The sequence below is a fragment of the Musa acuminata genome, chromosome BXJ2-5 (assembly GCF_036884655.1).
Source record: "Musa acuminata AAA Group cultivar baxijiao chromosome BXJ2-5, Cavendish_Baxijiao_AAA, whole genome shotgun sequence".
Lineage (NCBI taxonomy): Eukaryota > Viridiplantae > Streptophyta > Magnoliopsida > Zingiberales > Musaceae > Musa > Musa acuminata.
Genome location: NC_088342.1, coordinates 15464171 through 15470170, shown reverse-complemented (window position 1 = coordinate 15470170; position 6000 = coordinate 15464171).

The window sequence follows — 6000 nt, the reverse complement described above, 5'->3', positions numbered from 1 at the left end:
CAAGAGATTTTCTTATATTGATATGGTATCCAAGTCTCACACATATTAAATTATAATTAGCACACCAACACAAATAATATATATAATACTCTCACTTAGTAATATAATTTATGATATTTATGATTTCTAAATATAATAAATAATATGCTTATATTTTTGGCTTTTAAGTTGAAGTACATGTTTTTCAAAAATATTATTTTTAAAAAATATTATTTTTAGTATTCTATGAAATATTGGTTGAGTATTCATAAAAATCAATGTTTACTTTAAACATATTTTATAACGAAAAAGGTATGATCCTTCGGTGCAACAAGTTTTAGTGCGCTAACGGATTTAAGTACGAGGGTAACTTTGGTAGTAAGCATGCATATAGTAGTGATTAGAAGTTGTGGCTAAATTATAATCAACTTTAAGTAAATATCAAGATTTGAATGAGTTTAAACATGATTAAAAGTAAGAAATTTTAAGTTTTAAACATCATATATGTGAAGAATAACAAGTTAAGGCATGGATAGAGTAATAAAACATTAAATAAAAATATAAATCAAAGATGAGTGTTATTCTAAAAATATTGAGATAAATAAATGAGATTGTAAGATGAGTTTAGATTGAAAATATCATCTTTATCAAACTAAATTGACTTAATTAAAGTTACTAAAATTAAAATAAGATCCAATGGGATTGAATCATAAAACCTAAGGTAATCTTTTAAGCACATTTATCTTATTTTGACATCATCCTCTTTACTAACATTATAACCTACAACTCTTTCTCTCTTTCCGTTGTTCTCTTAGCTTTTCTCATAAAGGCTATGAATCCTTAGCTCCAAAAAAGGTTGAGATAAGAAAAACTCAATTCTTTTCTTGCTATATCTTTTAGCTACTTTTGAATAACCTATACTTCAAATTAATATTTAATTTTTTGATATATTTTGTATGATTCTTTTATGGTTCCAAGGCCTTTAGTATGATCTTAATATGATATTAGTATATATAGTTATGAGTGTCCCAATTGTATGTACTCAAAATCCTCTATTTTCTAATAAAGAGTTTTATTCAAGATGAATTGAACCCCTTAAAGATATAATTAGGCTTTGTTATTTTGAAATGTTTTAAAAATTTCTCTTAGGGTTCTATAAAATTTAGAATTAAGTGAATATCACATATGTAAACCAAGATATAAGGTCTATAAATTTAGATAGTCTCAACCCAGTCTTAGCAAAATAGAATACATATTGGTAGTAAATTAGGATAATAGTTTAGCTTTCAAATGATTTTATTTTAAGCTAAAATTTAGTGTATATTTAGTTCTATATGTCTCATAATTTTCTACAAGATTTTTTGATATGTTAATATTATTTGATTATCTAAAATAGTAAAGTAAAATTTCTTCGTAGAATTGTGCAATAGTTTTAGTGATACTAACTAGTTCATTTGATTATAGGATGAATTATTAAAAATTAATGATGAAATTTAAATAAATTTTTAGGTTGAGTTTAGTATATTTTATTAATTTTATCAACAAATTTATATGAATTATTATTATAAATTATTATAAATCAATAATTCAAGAGGTAGTATTCTTAATTAAGGCATCTCATGGCTATATACTCCAAATTTGATAGATATACTACTCCCTAGCACACTCGATCATGAAGGAATATGGTCTTTTACTATCATCTTCATTTTTGAATTAAATCATGTAAGTATAAGTTTAATTCACTATAAAATAATGATCATATAAATTATTATATTCATAATATATTTTAAAAAATATGTTTCAAATGATATGATTGTTATTAGTTAGACATAAGCTAAATATGAATATATATATATATATATATATATATATATATATATATATATATATTGTAAGAAAAAAAAAATGAACTAAGATGAAAATATATGGTATACATGTATATATGATAACGTGCGATATGGGAGTACATAGATATGTTACGACGTGCAATGCATATACATGCTATGACATATAGTGCAAGAGTGCATGTATATATTGTTAGAATCAAGAGCACTAAGAGAGGGGTGGGGTGAATTAGTGTAGCGGAAAATTTTCGACGATTTAAAACGATGTTCGTACGATAAAAATGATTTTGATAAGAAAGCTGATTCAGAAATTGCTTTAACTTAGATTAGGCGAAGTGCAGTTGAAGTAAAGCTATGGAGGCAGTTTGCAGTTAAGATAGATAACAACAAGTAAATGCAAACCAAGATTTAGAGTGATTCAGTCAATCTTGACCTACATCCACTTTTGGCTTCCTCCTCCGATGAGGTCACCGACATCCACTAGAGGCCTTCCTTCAATAAGCGAAGGCCAACCACCTTTTTACAGTTTCACTCCTTTTGACGGGCCTAGGAGACGACCCTTACAGAATTTTCTCTCCTCTCTTGAAAGATCAAAACTTGGAAGAAAAGAGGGAGGAGAACTTCTAGCCTTTACAACACTTATGAGCTCTAAAAACCACATAATAAGATTGGATTTTCAGTGCCCTTTCATGTAGGAAAGGGTGGGGTTTATATAGGCCTCAAACTGGTTTGAATTTGGAGTTCAAAACTATCATTTCTCGAAATTTCGGGGTCCTAGGGGTACTACCGCCAGACTGCGCGGTACTACCTATTGGAGACCGAGCTCAGGCGGTACCACCACCTGACAAGGGCGGTACCACCGCCCAATCTTACTTGGAGACTGAGCCCAGGCGGTACACCACTTGACAGGGGCGGTACCACCGCCCAGTCTTGCTCGGAGACTGAGCCCTGGGCGATGCCACCGCTTGACAGGAATTCTGGGTCCGAATGGGCTGATCCATTCGGCCCAATTTGGGTTTGTCAAGGGCCCAATTGCCCTCAGATTAAGTCAATGGGATCACCTCCCATTCCCAGCTTAATCTACATGCTAACTACGATATTTCTTAAGACATTTACTACAACTTTCTCTGGTGTGTCAATCGCTTCTTCCGGCAAGCTTCCGACGAACTTTCGACGAACCCTCGACGATGCTCCGGCGGACATCCGGCAAACTCCTGGACTTGTGACGATCCACTTGGCGAGTTCCGACGAGCTTCTTTGGCAAACTCCTAGACTTCTCGGATTTGTTCTCGTAGAACCTCTGACGACCGTCCGGACTTCCGTCGAACTCTCGAACCCCCAACGTGATCATGGTCTTGACTCTGACGCAACTCCTACTGCATTTCTTACTTCCATCGTAGTTAATCCTGCACACTTATCTCAACATATGGATTAGATAACAAATAACAATTGACTTCATCATCAACATCCGAGATTCAAAAATCTCCCCCTTTTTGATGATGACAATCAATTGATAACGGAGTTAACCTTAACTCCCCCTATCTATATGCCATACTTGAGATAAGTCATTCTTGAATTCAAAGCCTTTGAATTCAAGAGACATATTAATAAGTTAAGATCATTTAACCTTATCAATACTCCCATCATGATTCCTATCATGATGTATTTCTCTGAAAATGATGTCAAGGCTTGACATCCACTTTCAGGTTTTACATTTCAAATGTAAAATATAGCAATCATAGCAATTCATCATATAGTAAGATATCAACATGTAAAACTACGATGTAAGTTCTTGATATCTTAACATAATACAAACGTTTCAAGTGTTTAGCAATCATAGCATTTCATCACATGACAAGATATCAATTTATAAAATTACGATGTATGCTCTAGATATCTTAGCATAGTGCAAATATGACATACTGCAAATATGACAATCATAGCAATTCTATCACCAATTTCTTATATATTTCGATACAAGCTTTTGATATCTTAACATAATTCAAATTCAAATATGGCACTCATAGCATCAATTTAAATAGCATTAAATTCAAATATGACACTCATAGCATCAATTCATATATTTCTCATTCAAATATGGTACTCATAGTATCAATTTATATATTTCTCCCCCTTTGTCATCAACAAAAAGGAGAACGATATAAGCAAATTTTAACTAGATTTATATCATTTTTCAACAATGAGTGTTAGGATACCAATTATACAAACATCTCAAGGAGAACATGACATAGAGATAACTTTCATTACTTCTTCCTCTTTATTTGTTATTATTTTTTTTCATGAAGGAGAAAAGCCATTTGTGAGTTTACTCAAATGAAGTTAAAATTGATAAGATATTAAAGCATGATTTATTCTTACAAGAATCAAGATATGTGTGCGAATCAAATCCTTGCACGTAAAACTATTTCTCAAAAGATATAAGAAGGAATCGTCAAATCCATTTCTCGAAAAATATTTTTCACATGATAAGTCTACGAGAGATGCATTTGCTAGTTGATTCCATACATCAAAAATCAATAATGTGAATCAAACTCGATATGTCATAAGTTTATTAAGATTGGAAGAGAATAATGTATCGAGAAAATCTGATTGTTAGGATCAAGAAGATCCGAAAATGAAATTTAATACTTTCATGCATTCGGACAAGGTTTTGCTATAGATTTTCAAATTCAATCATAAAGATAAAACATGCTTATTATCATGAAAATTTTTGTATCCAAAACACATAATTTTCAATATGTAATTAAGGCATGTAATTGTGGAAAATCATCATGGCAATTAAGTGATTTGATCATTAAATCAAAAAAGTCTGAAAAATAATCTTAATAAGTTCATGCATTCGAACAAGGTTTTGCTATAGATTTTCAAATTCAATCATGAAGATAAAACATACTTATTATCATGAAAATTTTTGTATCCAAAACACATAATTTTCAACATATAATTAAGGCATGTAATTGTGTAAAATCATCATGTCAATTAAGTGATTTGATCATTAAATCAAAAAAGTCTGAAAAATAATATTAACAAGTTCATGCATTCAGACAAGATTTTGCTATAGATTTTCAAATTCAATCATAAAGATAAAACATGCTTATTATCATGAAAATTTTTGTATCCAAAAAACATAATTTCCAACATGTAATTAAGGCATGTAATTATGTAAAATCATCATGACAATTAAGTGATTTGATTATTAAATAAAAAAGTTTGAAAAATAATTTTAACAAGTTCATGCATTCGGACATATTAATATTGCTAATTTTATAGTGCTCAAGGATTAAGAATTCGATGTATAAATCTTCTCAAATCACAATGAGAGTATAACATGCTCATCATGGAAATCAAGGCACAAGATTTTGAACTTATAAAGTAAGCATGTTATAGAAGCATTTAATCTCAACGCAAAACTTAAGTGATCAAGAAAATTTTGAAAACGAGTAGCGTAAAGAGATTCAAGGAAAATCCGAAATCGATGTTCAATCTACATTAATATTCCTAACTCTGCATATGCTCACCAAATAATACATTACGTAAAACATATCAAGGATTAGTAGTTATAAAGGCAAGGGGCATTGTGATCAAAGTGAGTAGCATAAAGAGTTTATGACAACATAATTATTACAACAAGACAAGAAGAAATTGTGACCACATTTACATATACAAGCTCATTCAAGAGGTGAAAAATTAAAATACCTAAATAAGGAGTCAAATTGTCGATGAATTTGTTGTAGCTCAGATAGAATTTGATCTTGTCGATATTTAAGCGGATCTTGTCTTTGTTCAAATCGATTTTATCTTTGTTCAAATCAGTCCATCTGAATCCCTATGTCTTCGATAGATGATGCATGAACTTGCTCAAATGGATATGTTTCCTCAAAGGGATAGATTGGAGGAGATTGAGTACCCCTAAAGATTGGTGTTTCTGGTTCAGGTTCAGGTTCAGGTTGAGGGGGATTGATTCTTCTAGGCATTCTAACCCAATTACTGTTTCTATAAAGACATCTCAATTGGTGAAGTAGATTTTTATTTATTATGCTAAACCTATATACTTTTATTACCTTTTCATCGGGTGGTATAGGAATATCGTAGGCTTTAAGTATTCTAGTGATTATACCACCATATGGAAGCATCATATCTTTTTTAGATATTTCGA